Source organism: Mobula birostris, chromosome 27 (genome assembly GCF_030028105.1).
Source record: "Mobula birostris isolate sMobBir1 chromosome 27, sMobBir1.hap1, whole genome shotgun sequence".
Taxonomy (NCBI): Eukaryota; Metazoa; Chordata; class Chondrichthyes; order Myliobatiformes; family Myliobatidae; genus Mobula; species Mobula birostris.
The window spans coordinates 2562129-2578013 of NC_092396.1; positions in this window are offsets into that span (position 1 = coordinate 2562129).

The following is a 15885-nucleotide window of genomic DNA, read 5'->3' on the forward strand; positions in this document are numbered from 1 at the left end:
CACTGTGAGGCTAAGTTCAGCTCCAACACCGTATACAAGTTTGCTGATGACACCACTGTTGTGGGCTGCATCAAGGAGGGTGATTGAAAACTTGGCTGAGTGCTGTAATAACAACCTCTCACTCAATGTGAATAAGACCAAAGAACTGATTGTAGACATCAGGAGAGGGAAACCAGTGGTCCATGAGCCAGTAATTATCAGAGGATTAGAGGTGGAAAGGGTCAGTAACTTTAGATTCCTGTCACTATCTCAGAGGACCTGTCTTGGACCCCTCAATATAATTGTGAAGAAAGCACAACAGCACCTTTACTTCCTCAGGAGTTTGAGGAGATTTGCCATGTCGTCAGAAACCTTGGTAAACTTCTCTAGATGTGTGTTGGAAAGTGTGCTGGCTGGCTGCATTACAGCCTGGTTTGGCATCACCAATGCCTTCGAGCAGAAAATCCTACAAAATCCAGTACATCATGGGTCAAACCCTCACAACCACTGAGCGCATCTATATGATACATTGCCATAGAAAAGCAGCATCCATCATCAAAGATCCTCATCTCCCAAGCCATGCTCTTTTCTCACTGCTGCCATCAGGTAGAAGGTACAGGAGCCTCAGGACTCACACCACCAGGTTCAAGAACAGTTACTACCCCTCAGCCATCAGGCTCTTGAACAAGAGGATATAACTACACTCATTTAAGAACATTTTAGGACTCTGTTATATTGTTATTTCATGCTTGTTATTTATTACTATTTATTTATATCTGCATTGGCACAGCTTGTTTACAGTTAACAGTTCCTGATGTTTACAGTTACTGTTCCATAGATTTGTTAAGTATGACAACAGAAAAAGAGTCTCAGGGTTGTATGTGGTGACATGTATGTACTCTGATAATAAATTTACTTTGAACTTTGAAATTTGCTTCAGCCTGAGGGTGGTGAGTCTGAGGAATTCTTTGGCTGTGGAAGCCAGGTCATTGTGTACATGATAGCATGGTGGGGCAGACTCGATGGGCCGAACGGCCTGCTGCTGCTCCTATTCTTACAAATGTTCTCTGTTCTAGAAGTCTGGCAATCTCATTGTGAGGGGCCCATTTAGGGATCATGTCAGGACAAGGGGAGACTGGCCGCCCCACAGTCTGGCCCTGGACCCATCACAGAATTCTGTGCCACGTCCCGGGGTGAAGGGAAAGTTGAGGTGCACCACATCTGACTCCCAGCACGCTGTAGCGAATCCATGTGTACTGATATATGCGGCTGCTTCTTTTTTTGACATAGAAACCGAGTTAGGCCATTAGGCCCATTGAGGGATTTATTATTCTCCTGCCTTCTCCCCGTAAACTTGATGCCCTGACTAATCAAGAACCTACCAACCTCCACTTTAAATATACCCAATGACTTGGGCTCCACAGCCATCTGTGGCAACGAATCCCACAGATTCACCACCTCTGGCTAAAGAAATTCCTTCTCATCTCTGTTCTAAATGGATGCCCCTCTATTCTGAGGCTGTGCCCTCTGGTCCTAGACTCTCCCATTCCAGGCAACATCCTCTTCATATCCACTCTATCTAAGCCTTTCAATATTCAATAAGTTTCAATGTGATTCTCCTCCACCATTCTTCTAAACTCCATCAAGTTCTTGTAGAATCCCCAGCTAAAGATCAGCATGATCCTGCCCATTGTAACCATCCCAAATGAATTGTGCTCATCACATTTCATTTGTAACCACACCGATAAAAGAATGTATTTGCCTAATTTGCTCAGGAGGCCTTTGTTAGATTCATAGTCATAGAAAACCACAGCACAGAAGCAGGCCTTTCAGCCTATCTAATCCACCCTTACTCTCCCTAGTCCCATCGACCTGCACCCAGACCACAGCCCTCCATACCCCTCCCATCATGTACCTATCCAAATTTCTCTTAAATATTCCACACTCTTACTACCATTTGAATGAAGAAATGCCCCCTCATGTTCCCCTTAAACATTTCAACTTTTACCTTTAACCCATGACCTCTGGTTGCAGTCCCACCCAACCTCAGTGGAAAAAGCCTGATTGAATTCACCCTATCTAAACCCCTCATAATTTTGTATACCTCCATCAAATCTCCACTCAATCTTCAACATACCAAATACAGTCCGAACCTATTCAATATCTCCATGTAACTCAGGTCCTCCAGTCCTGGCAACATCCTTGTAAATTTTCCCTGTATTCTTTGAATCTTATTTACATCTTTCCTGTAGGTAGATGACTAAAACTGCACACAATACTCCATATACATCCCAATGCCTCTACTCAGTACTCTGATCTATGAAAGCCAATGTGCCAAAAGTTTTCTGTACGACCCTATCTACCCGTGACGTCACTTTGAAGGATCTGTATTCCCAGACCCCTTCGTACTAGCGCACTCCTCAGTGCCCTACCGCTCACTGTGTAAGACCTACCCTAGCTGTTCTTTTATACACTGCTGAACCGGTAATATTCACATTTCCAGAGAAGTTCGTCTCGTTGGATTTAAGCACACACATTGTTTTATCTGTAAATAGCTCGAACCCGCACCAGAAAACCAGAAAAGTCGGTTTACAAAGATCTGCTTCCCGACAAGGTTAAAGGACGGTCAAAATAACATAAGGTGGAGACATCAAGAGACTGCAGTTTTTGGAATGTGGAAGGAGAAAGAGCTGCTGGAATTTGGGCAGTCAGGGCAACGCTGTCACAGCACCAGCAATCCGGATTCAACTCCCACCGTTGTCCTAAAGGAGTTTGTACGTTCACCGGGTGACCATGTGGGTTTTCTCCCACACTCCAGAGGGTCAATAGGTCAATCAGTCACATAGGTGTAACCGGCTTGCTGGGCCAGTAGGGCCTGTCACCATGCTGTATCTCTAAATAAACAAAGGCCAAGAGAGGAATTCTGTGGGTCGGGCAGCATCTGCTGGGGGAGAGGACTGGTCAGCATTCTGGGTTAAGATCCTCTTCAGGACCAAGAGTTGGGGAAAAGAGGTTGTGGGGGAAAGCTAGCAGGTACTTCGAAACAAGAGAGGGAGTGAGGTGGAAGCTGTCAGATGAGAGGTGGAACCAGATAGTTCTCCCTGACAATGGTATCCAATGACAACAGGACTTGTATCTCTGCACTACCAATCAACGTCTGACAGTGAGCCAGGGGAGGAGGAGATTTCAGCTGGTTCCTGCCTTACTGAACTCATATCTGCATACCTCGATTCCTTTTTTATCTCCCCTAGTTCAGGCCCTTCCTACCTACATCCGTGACACTTCACACGCTCTGGATCTTTTCAATAATTTCAAGTTCCCTGGAGCCCATCATTTTAACTTCACAATGGATGTCCAGTCCCTCTACACCTCCATCCCCCACCGGGAGGGCCTCAAAGCTCTCCGTTTCTTTCTGGACACCAGACCCAAGCAGTTTCCCTTCATCGCCACTCTCCTCCACCAAGTGGAACTTGTCCTCGCCCTTAATAATTTCTCCTTTAGCTCCTCCCACTTCCTTCAAACAAAAGCTGTAGCCATGGGCACTCTCAGAGGTCCCAGCTATGCCTGTTTTTTTGTCAGCTACATGGAACAGTCCGTGTTGCGAGCCTACACAGGTGTCCACCCCCACTCTTCCCACGCTACATCGATGACTGCATTGGTGCTGCTTCCTGTACCCATGCAGAGCTCGTTGACTCCATCAGCTTTGCCTCCAGCTTCCATCCTGCTCGCAAACTTATCTGGTCCATTTCTGACACCTCCTTCTCCTTTCTCAATCCCCTGCCTTGATTGCTGAAGGCAGATTATCTACTGATGTCTATTATAAACCCATGGACTCCCACAGCTACCTGGACTATGCCTCTTCCCACCCTGTTACTTGTAAAAAAAATACCAACCCCTTCTCTCGATTCCCCTCCTCCACTGCATCTGCTCTCAGGTTGAGGCTTTTCATTCTAGAATGAAAGAAATGTCCTCCTTTTTCAAAGAAAGCGTTTCCCTTCCCCCACCATCAAAGCTGCCCTCAACCGTATCTCTTCCATTTCATGCACATCTACTCTCACCCCATCCTCCCACCACTCTACCAGGGATAGGGTTCCTCTTGTCCTCACCTACCACCCCATCAGCCTCCACATCAGGCTCATAATTCCATAGCCATCTCCAACGGGATCCCACCACCAAGCACATCTTTCCTTCCCCCCACCACTTTCTGCTTTCCACTGGGATCATTCGCTACACGACTCCCCTGTCTATTCGTCCCTCCCGGCTCGTATCCTTGCAAGAGGAACAAGTGCTACACCTGTCCCAACACCTCCTCCCTCACTATCATTTGGGGCCCCAGACAGTCCTTCCAGGTGAGGCGACACGTCACCTGTGAGTCTGCTGGGGTTATATACTGTGTCTGGTGCTCCCAGTGTGGCCTCCTGTATATCGGCGAGACCCAACGTAGATTGGGAGACCACTTCACCGAGCACCTACACGCCGTCCTCCAGAAGAAGCAGGATCTCCCAGTGACCACCCATTTTAATTCCACTTCCCATTCCCATTCTGATATGTCTATCCACAGCCTCCTTTACTGTCACAATGAGGCCACACTCAGATTGGAAGAACACCACCTTATATTCTGTCTGGGTAGCCTCCAACCTGACGGCATGAACATCGATTTCTTGAACTTCCGGTAATGTCCCCCTCTTCACCATTTCCCTTTTCCCTCTCACCTTATCCCCTTGCATGTCCATCATCTCCATCTGGTGCTCCTCTCCCTTTTCTTTCTTCCATGACCTCCTGTCCTCTCCTATCTGATTCCCCATTCTCCAGCCCTGTATCTCTTTCACCAATCAATTTCCCAGCTCTTTACTTCAACACTCCCCCTCTCCCGGTTTCACCTGTCACCTTTCACCTCCCTCCCTTCCCTCTCCTTCCTCCCCACCTTTCAAATCTACCCCTCATCTTTTTCTTTCCAGTCCTGCTGAAGGGTCTCAGCCCGAAACGTCCTCCAGCATTTTGTGTGTGTCGCTTGGATTTCCAGCACCTGCAGATTTTCCCTTGTTTGTGAGAGGAGGAGATTTATTTATTGAGTCCTGACGAAGGGTCTCGGCCTGAAACGTCGACTGTACCTCTTCCTAGAGATGCTGCCTGGCCTGCTGCATTCACCAGCAACTTTGATGTGTGTTACTCTTCATATGATGAGCCTTTCAATCCCGGAATAATTTTCATGAACTTCCTTTGAATCCTCTCCAATGTCAGCACGTCCTTTCTAAGATAAGGGGCCCAAAACTGCTCACAGTACTCCAAGTGAGGCCTCACCAGTGTTTTGTAAACCTCAACGTTACATCCTTGTTTTTTTTATTCTAGTCCTCTCAAAGTGAATGCTAACATTGTGTTTGCCTCCCTCACCACTGACTCAACCTGCAAATTAACCCCGAAGACCGAGACCCTTCATTAGGACTGCAAAGGAAGGGTGAAGAAGCCAGAATAAGGTGGTGGGGAGGGGTGGAGGAAGGGGGAGTGCTAGAAGGTGATAGGTGAAGCCCGGTGTGTTGTGGAGTAAGTAATTGGGAGGCGATGGGGGAGAAAGGTAAAGTGTTGGAGAGGAAGGAATCTGATCGGAGAGGAGAGTGGACCCTGGGTGAGAGAGAAGGCAGAAGGACACCAGGGAGGGATGATAGGCAGGTGAGGAGAAGATGTAAGGTTGGGGTGGGGGGGGAAGAGAAGGGAATTGAAGAAGAGAAAATAGGGAGGAGGATAAATTACTGGAGGCTGGAGAAATTGATGTTCATGCCATCAGGCTGGAGGCTACATTGAAACATACAGTGAAATGAGGCACTTGCTTTAGCAACCAACACAAGCTAATGATGTGCTGGGGACAGCCACACTTTATTAGCATACCATGCGTGGCTAAATCTTTTGGATTGGGATTTATTGAAACATTACAATTTTTATTACCACGGGTCCTGAGAAGCAGGACCACAAAGGTAGTAATCTCAGGATTGCTGCCTGTGCTACACAACAGTGAGGATAGGAATAGAATGAGGTGGCAGATAAATTTGTGGCTGAGGAATTGGAGCGGGGACAGGGATTCAGATTTCTGGATAATTGGGACCTCATCTGGGGCAGGTGTGACCTGTACAAAAGGGACAGACTGCACTTGAATCTGAGGGGGACCAATATGCTTGTGTCAGGTTTACTAGAGCTGGTTTAAACGAATATGTTGGGGGGATGGGAACCAGTGTGATAGAGCTGAGGATGAGCCAGCTGGTTTACAAAAAGATGATATGTGTAACATGAATGTAAGGAAGGACAAGTCAATGATTGGTTACAAATGCAGACAGAGCAAGGAGATAAATTGTACCACAGAAGCAAAATTCAAAAGGGCAAAGAATGCAGGACCAAAAGTGTTGTACTTAAATGTGTGTAGCATTCAGAATAAGGTGGACGAACTCGTGGTGCAATTATAAATTGGTCGGTATGATGTTGTGGGCATCACTGAGTCATGGCTGAAAGTAGGCTATTGTTGCGAGCTTAACATCAAAGAATATACTTTGCATTGAAAGGACAGGCAGGAAGGTGTAGGCAGTGGTGTGGCTCTGTTGGTCAGAGATGGAATTACATCTTTAGAAAGAGGTGACACGTGGTCAGAGAATGTTGAATCTTTGTGGGTGGAGTTAAGAAACTGCAAGAGCAAAAAAAACATTATGCGAATCATATATAGGCCACCAAATAGTAGCCAAGATGTGGGGCTGAGATTGCAAAGGGAGCTGGAAAGGGCATGTAATAAGGGTAATGACACAATTGTAATGGGGAACTTCTATATGCAAGGGGATTGGGAAAACCAGGTTGGTGTCAGTTTGCAAGAGAGGGATTTTGTTGAATGTCTACGAGATGGCTTTTTAGAGCAGCTTGTGTTTGAGGGTTCTTTTACATTTAGATTTTTTACCCTAGTGCTTGAGTCTACTTGGGGAAAGGCTATCTTAGATTGGGTGCTGTGTAACAACCAGATCTTATTAAGGAGCTTAGTGTAAAGGAACCCTTAGGAGGCAGTGAACATAATATGATTGAATTCATTCTACAATTTGAGAGGGAGAAGCATAAGTCACATGTATCAGTATCACAATGGAGTTACAGACGCATGAGAGAGGAGCTTGCCCAGGTGTAGTGGAGGAGGATACTGGCAGGGTGTTGGCAGAGCAGAGGTGGCTGAAGTTTCTGGGAATAGTTCACAAGGCACAGGATAGATATGTCCCAAGGAGGAAGAAGTTGTCAAATGGCAGGTGTAGGCAACCGTGGCTGACAAGGGAAGTTAAGGGCGACATACAAGCCAAAGAAAGGGCATATAAGATAACAAAAATGAATAGGAAGTTGGATGATTGAGAAGCTTTTAAAATCCACCAAAAGGCAACTAAAAAGGCTATAAGAAGGGAAAAGATGAAATATGAGGGCAAACTAGCCAATGATATAAAGCAGGATACTAGAAGTTTTTTTCAGTTATATGAAGAGTAAAAGGGGGATGAGAGTTGATACTGGACAACTGGAAAATGATGCTGGTGAGGTAGTAATGGGGGCAAAGAAATGGAAGATGAACTTAATGGACACTTTGCATCAGTGTTTACTGTCGAAGACATTAGTAGTGTGCCAGAGGACCATGACTGTCAGGGAGCAGGAGTGAGCGCCTTTGCCATTAAAAGAAAAAAGTGCTAGGCAAACTGAAAGCTCTTGAGGTGGATAAGTCACCTGGACCAGATGGACTACATCCTAGAGTGCCGAGAGAGGTTTCTGAAGAGATAACGGATGCATTGGTCATGATCTTTCAAGAACCACTTTATTCTGGCATGGTCCTGGAGGACTGCAAGATTGCAAATGTCTCTCCACTATTTAAGAAGGGAGGAAGGCAAGAGTAAGGAAATTATAGGCCAGTTAGCCTAACTTCAGTGTTTGGGAAAGTATTGGAGTTTATTATTAAGGATGAGGTATCAGGGTACTTGGAGACTGATGATAAAATAAGTCAAAGTCAGCATGGTTTCTGTGCAGGAAAATCTTGCCTGACAAATCTGTTAGAATTCTTTGGGGGAAGAAACAAGCAGGGTGGACAAAAGAGAGGTGGTGGATGTCACTTACTTGAATTTTCGGAAGCATTTGATAAGGTGCCACACATGAGGCTGCTTAACAAGATAAAATCCAATGGCGTTACAGGAAAGACGCTGGCATGGACAGAGGAATGGCTGACAGGCAGGAGGCAGTGAGTGGGAATTAAAGGGGCCTTTTCTTGTTGGCTGCTGGTGACTAGTGGCGTTCCTCAGGGCTCAGTAATGGGACTTCTGCTTTTCACCTTGTTTGTTAATGATTTGGATAATGGAATTGATGGCTTTGTGGCAAAGTTTGCGGATGATTGGAAGATAGAGGGAGGGGTAGGTAGTGCTGACGAAGCAATGCAATTGCAGGAGGGCTTAGACAAATTGAAAGAACTTGTGTCATAGGGATGGTGGCTGGGAACGGACCCAAGTGCAAGACACAGACACTGAAGTACTAGGGACAGGACTAGGATACAGGCTGAGGGCAAGGACATGGACACAGAAAGGGACTGGACAAGGGAGCTAGGAGCCTGGGCTTGGACTCCAAGCCAGAGACTGGACAGGGACCCAGTACCTGGGTCTTGCCTCTGGCTCGGACCCCAGAACTAGGCAAGGACAAGGCTTGGCAGGCAGGCAGGACGATGCTGGAGTCTTCAGGCTTGAGGCTAAAGGCGAGGCTTGGCAAGAGGCTGGGGTCTTCAGGCTTGAGGCTAGAGATGAGGCTTGGCAGGAGGCAGGAGGCTGGGGTCTTCAGGCTTGAGGCTAGAGGCGAGGCTTGGCAGGAGGCAGGAGGCTAGAGGCTAGAGACGGGGCGAGGCTTGGCAGGAGGCTAGAGGCTAGAGACTTGAGGCGAGGCTTGGCAGGAGGCAGGAGGCTGGCGTCTTCAGGCTTGAGGCTAGAGGCTAGAGACAAGGCTTGGCAGGAGGCAGGAGGCAGGAGGCTGGGGTCTTCAGGCTAGAGGCTAGAGACGAGGCTTGAGGCTAGGCAGGAGGCTGGAGTCTTCAGGCTTGAGGCTAGGCAGGAGGCTGGAGTCTTCAGGCTTGAGGCTAGGCAGGCTCCTCCTGGGCAGGGCGCGGTACTCCACCCGACAGAGGCAAGGGACAGGAAGGGACAGAACCAACCGCAGGTAACGGCAAGATGGCCTGACTTACCTGACGGAGGCAAAGGACAGGAAGGGAGCTAGGTACAGGGTGGCTCCAGGACAAGACAGCAAGACAAGGCAAGGCTTCAGGCAATGCAAGGCAAGACAGAACTTCAGGCGGGGCGAGAGTTACCGGCAAGGCTTCAGGCGAGGAAACAGAAGGCAGAGGAAGGGATACAAGGAGTAAGGACAAGAACAATCCAGCAGCCACACCCTGGTCTCTGGAGGTATTTATGCAGCCAGCCCCAACAAGCATCAGCTGCCTTAATTAGTGCTTAACAGGAACGGAAACAGGGTAGACAGGAAAACCTGGAGCAAGGGTCGATGGACCAGACCATGAACTGGAATACAGACTTCACAGACCGGACCATGACAATTTGTCTAAGTGACAAATGGAATACAGTGTTGGGAAATGTATGATAATGAATCTTGGTAAAAGGAACAATAGTGCAGACTATTATCTAAATGAGGAGAAGGTTCAAACATCAGAGGTACAGAGGGATTTTAGGAGTCCTCATGCAAGACTCCCAGAAGGTTAATTTACAGGTTGAGTCTGTGGTAAAGAAGGCAAATGCAATGTTGGCATTTATTTCAAGGGGAATAGAATATAAAAGCAAGGAGATAATGCTGAGTCTTTATAAGACACTAGTCAGGCTGCACTTGGAGTATTGTCAACAGTTTTGGGCCCCGTATCTCAGAAAGAACGTGCTATCATTGGAGAGAGTCGAGAGGAGGTTCATGAGGATGATTCTGGGAATGAAAAGGTTGACATACGGGAACGTTTGACAGCCTTGGGACTGTACTCATGGAAACTTAGAGAATGCGTGGTGATCTCATTGAAATCTACCAAATGTTGGAAGGACTAGATAGGGTGGATGTGGAGAGGACACTTCCTCTGGTGGGGGTATCCAGAACTAGAGGGCATAGCCTCAAAATTGAAGGGCAACTTCTTAGAACAGGAATAAATATGAATTCTTTTAGCCTCAGAGTAGTGAATCTGTGGAACGCTCTGCCACAGACTGTGGTGGAGGCCAAGTCTGTGAGTATATTTCAGGCAGAAGTTGATATTTTCCTGATTGGTCAGGGTATCAAAGGATATGGTGAGAAGGTGGGTGTACGGGGTCGACAGGGATCCAGGATTAGCCTTGATGGGATGGTGGAGTAGACTTGATGGGCTGAATGGCCTAATTCCTTTCCTATGTCTTGTGGTCTTATGGTTTATATGTTTATGCATCTCTTTAATATCTTGTCTCTTTTGCAGAGATATTTGGGGCTACTGTTCAGAAAGGGCAAGTGTTTGAGAAGGGATAAGGCTTCCCACAGGAGAATCTCCCATTGTTAAACCCCTTCACTGCAGACAGGAAGTGGGAGAGGTCCACAGGACCCATGTTTGTACGAGGTTTACAAAGCAACACATACAAAATGCAAGAGGATCTGAGGTAGCCTCTATCGAATGCAGAAAACTAGGATCCTCACTGGGCCCAAACTGGGAGGCTGAGAAATAGAGCCTGAAGCTATATGGCAGAAGATAGTAGCAAAGACAAGTTCAGAGGAAGGGCACGTGGCTGTCGTAGCAGGTATTGGTGAGCACACGGCTGAGTATCTGGAGAGCAGCAGGGATGACCGAGGGATAGCAGTGGGAGGGGGTTGTTGTTGTGGCAACACTGAGCCAGATTTTCATTCTGTCTCCTATATGCTGACTTGTCATCACCTTTGACTCAGCCAATGACAGTGGTGTTGTCAGCAAACTTAAATATAGCATAGGAGCTGTGCTTAGCCTCACAGTCATAACTGTAAAGTGAGTAGAGCAGGGGACTAAGCACACAGCCTTGTGGTGTACCTGTGCTGGTGGAGATTGTGGAGGAGATGTGTTGTCAATCTGGAGTCAGCAAGTGAGGAAATCAAAGATCAACTTGCACAATGTGGTATTGAGGCCAAAGTCTGGAAGTTTATTGATTATTTTTGATTAGATTAGATTAGATTATGAGGACGTGCAGTCCTGTTTTATTGCCATTTAGTAATGCATGCATTAAGAAATGATGCAATATTCCTCCAGTGTGATATCACAGAAACACAAGACAAACCAACTGAAAAACCGACAAAAACCACATAATTATAACATATAGTTACAACAGTGCAAAGCAATACAGTAATTTGATAAAGAATAGACCATGGGCACGGTAAAAAAAAATGTCTCAAAGTCCCGATAGCCCCATCATCTCACGCAGACAGTAGAAGGAAGAAAAACTCTCCCTGCCATGAGCTTCCAGTGCCGCAAACTTGCCGATGCAGCATCCTGGAAACTCGTGGCAGGGTTGATAGTATAGAATTCCAAGCTGTGGTCGATAAAGAACATCTTGATATATGCATCTTTGATGTCCAGATGTTCCAGGTTTAAGTAAACGGCTAATGAAATGGCATCTGCCATGGGCCTTTTGTGCCTGTAGGCAAATTGGAGCGGATCCAAGTCACTTCTCAGGCAGGAGTCAGTATATTTCATCACCAGCCTCTCACACACGGAAACCTATGTGGGAGGGAAGGGTTAGATTGCTCTTGGAATAGGTTAAAAGTTCGGCACAACATTGTGGCCTGAAGAGCCTATACTGCGTCTGTACGATGTTCCAGTGTGTTTGGGCCAGCAGTGGACAGTCACCAGACTGAGTTCCCAGACATTTGGAGGGGATATTAAACGTTGGCCCAGTCTGTGTTGCCGCAGTTGTGACACTTGGATCGAAGGATCCCTGAAGTAGTTATCTAAATATAAAAGAGCAGAACTGTTTGTTTACAGAAGGCACGGCTCTGATCATCGCCAAGTCTGCAAGTTTTCAGTTAGCAGCCTGTTAAAGCAAAGTTGAACTTGGGACTGTCTCGTCCAGATCGATGATGATGATGATACACTGCACACAGGGTCACTGCTGAAAAGTACAGGTGAACCGAGGAAGACTTTCTTCATCCCTTATATGGGCTCCTTGCCACCCTTGCCATCAGTAATTCACACACAAGGGTTTTTCTGAATAAGGCTAAACACTGCAGAACGTGTACAGGCATGCCAGGAATGCCATAAATGCAAACAAGTCCTTGCACTTTAGTTCAGCAGATTGACGAGGGAAAACCAAACTGAGTTTGCTGGCTTGGCTCAGCCAGAACAAAAGACAGTCATTTCATTCAAGTGGGCACCACACCTGACCCAGACTCAATGCATAATAGGTTGTGGTCTGGTTTTGAGTAAGGAGCCTCAAAGTTCAAAGTTCAAAGTAAGTTTTTGATCTAAGTACGGACTATACTCCCCACCCCTTCCAATGGTCTAGGCTGTCACTCTGAGCCCCTCCCTTACTATCATACTCTTCTACTTCCTCAGGAGGCAGAAGAAATTTGGCATGTCCCCATCACCAATTTTTACCTAAGCATCATAGAAAGCATTCAATCCGGATGCATTACAGGCTGGTACGCCAACTGCTCTGCGCGTGAGCACAAGAAACTGCAGAGAGTTGTGGACACAGCTCAGCACTTCGTGGAAACCAGCCATCCCTCCATGGACTCTGTCTACACTTTTCACTGCCTCAGTAACGCAGCCTGCAGAATCACAGACTCTGCCCACCCTGGATATTCTCGCTTCTCCACTGTTCCATTGGACAGAAGATACAAAAGCATGAAAGCACGTACCTCTGGTACCAGACAGCTTTTACTGCACTGTTGAACAGTCCCTTAATATGATAAATTGGGCTCCTCACCTCACAATCCATCTCATTATGATGTTGCACCTTACCCCCTACCTGCTCTACACTTCCTCCGTAGCTGCTGGACTATACTTTGCATTCTGTTACTGCTTACCTTGTACTAATCCAATCAATGCACTGTGTCATAATCTGATCTATATGAACAGTATGCAAGACAAACTTTTCACTGTATCTCAGTAAACCAATTCCAATTCGATAGCCCAACTGAACTCTACCTCTGACGTTCTCTTACATTGACAAGGTCTAGTGACCAGCATCTACAATAGAGGACAATAAGGCACCAACTCTCAGTCAGATAAATACCTTGGAAGTAAGGAAAGTAGATTTGAAACTAACATTTAAGAGCATCAGACAAGTGGGGCATGGAAGGGTACGGACCATTTGCAAGAAGATTGGATTAGTTAATACCATAAACTATAGAACATAGGAGCAGAATTGGGCCATTCAGCCCATCTAGTCTGCTCTGCCATTTGATCATGGCTGATTCACTATCCCTCAACCCCGTTCTCCTGCCTTGTCCACATAACCTTTGACAGCCTGACTAATCAAGGACCTATCAACCTCCACTTTAAATATACATAGTGACTTGGCCTCCACATTCATCACCCTCTGGCTAAAGAAATTCCCCCTCATCTCTGTTCTAAAGAGAAGTCCCTCTCTTAGTTAAACTGATATTATACTCAGTGAAGACGTGATGCACTGCAAGACCTGATTCTGTGCTGAACTGTTGCATGTCCCTGTATTCCCAGGGCACACTTTACGTCCTCAGGATGGAGACATAGTAAGGCAATTCCATTAAGACCATAAAACCATTAGACATAGGAGCAGAATTAGGCCAATTTGCCCATCAAGTCTGCTCTGCCATTCTATCATGGCTAATCCATTTCCCTTCCAAACCCATTCTTATTTAAGAGTGATTCGGTAATGAGAAGTTATTCTGCAGACTGTGATCTCAATTAATATTGGCCCCAAGGTATTGTGGAGAACTCTTATGATCTGCTTCGGTCATGTTCGCATTTTAACGCCACCTGGGGAGCTAGAGCTTGCAGTCACTGGCAGACCCCTTCACCGTTTCACAGACACAACCTCAGCCTCGCCTGGGGCAAATGTTATGGAACAGAGCTCAGAACGGCAACTTGTGCTGGAGGCTTGATACCGAAGACAGTCTGTCACGGGGTTGGAGGAGTGTGAGTGAGTGTGTGAGTGTGAGTATGAGTGTGTGAGAGTGAGAGAGTGAGAGAGAGAGAGAGAGAGAGTGTGTCTGTGTGTGTGTGTGTGAGTGTGAGTGTAAGTGTGAGAGAGAGAGTTGTTTTGCTGTTATTGTTTTATTGCCTGTTGTGCTCTGTGTTGTGTGAACACCTGTAAAAACATGAATCTCAGGGGGCGGCACAGAAGTGCAGTGCTTTACAGTACCAGCTATCCGGGTTCAGTTCCTGTCGCTGTCTGTCAGGAGGGTTTATATTTTTACGTGATGGCGTGCGTTTCCTCTGGCTGCTCCTGCTTCCTCTCACATCGGGGCTGAGAGGAAAAATGGATCAGCCATGATGAAATGGTGAAGCAGACTCGATGGGCCAAATGGCCTAATTCTGCTTCTATATCTTATGCTCTTATTTGGGTTACTACGCCACATGGGCACGTGCTCGTTGGACAGGTAGGGCCTGTTACAGTACTGCGCTATATCCCGAAGTAAAATTAAATAAATACATATGCTGGCATGTACGCACTTTGTTAATGAATTTACTTTGAAATTTGGTTCTGTTCGGTATTGCAGACATGCTATGTTGGAGCCAGAATGTGTAGTGACACTTATGGGCTGCCCACAGCACAGCTTTGGGGTGTGTTGGTTGTTAACTCAAATGACACATTTCACTGTGTGCTCAGATATACATGTGGTAATGACAGTTCTGTGCAAAAGTCTTGGGCACATATATATAGTTAGGGTGCCTAAGACTTTTGCACAGTACTGTAGTAATTTTATGTTTTGCACTGCACTGTTATCACAAAAAAAAACAAATTTCATGGATATGTCAGTGATGGTATAAACCTGATTCTGATGTGGTCTCTATAGAGAAGCGAGAGTGGGAATGAGGCAGGGAGAGGGGGATCATGGTTGGGAAAAGGGGAAGGGAGAGGGGAGAAAGCAGGGCGCACCAGAGAGACATTCCGTAATGATCAATAAACCAATTGTTTGGAATCAAATGACCTTGCCTGGTGTCTCAGGGCTGGGTGTGTCTGCACCTCTGCCACCCCCCACCCCTGGCATTCCTTCTCTGCCACCTGTCACACACCCCTCCTGTGGCGCTCCATCCTCGCCATTCCCAAAATCCTTTGCTCCTGGCAGATTTACAAGCTCATGCTCTGCTCCACGTTGACAAATACAGTAGAGTGCAAAAGTCTTAGGCACCCTAGCTATATATATATATATATATATATATATATATATATATATATATATATATGTACCTTCGACTTTTGCTCACCACTGTAAATCTGCATCTTGAATCTTGAATGTGTTCATGATTGAAGATTTAAGATCATTTAATGTAATTTTCAGTACACAAGTATAAAAAAGAAGGAAATAATAGTTAGTCTGGACCGAATGCAGCACAAAAACACAATAACGAACACAATAATAATAAAACAATAGATGTAAATACATTAGATAGTGTATACACGTAGATTGATTGTACGTCCATAAAGTGACGCTAGGCACAGGAGTGTCTGTACATAAGGTGACTCTGACAGGAAATGATAAAGTAGTGGTGGTTGGGGTGTGGAGGGGTGGGTTAGTGGGTGGGGCTGTGGATCAGCCTTACTGTTTGGGAAAAGTAACTGTTTTTGAGTCTGGTGGTCCTGGTGTGGATGCTACATAGACTTCTCCCTGATGGGAGTGGGACAAAGAGTGGGTGGGATCCTTCATGATGTTACTGGCCCTTTTCCACCACCTTTCTGTACACATGTCCTT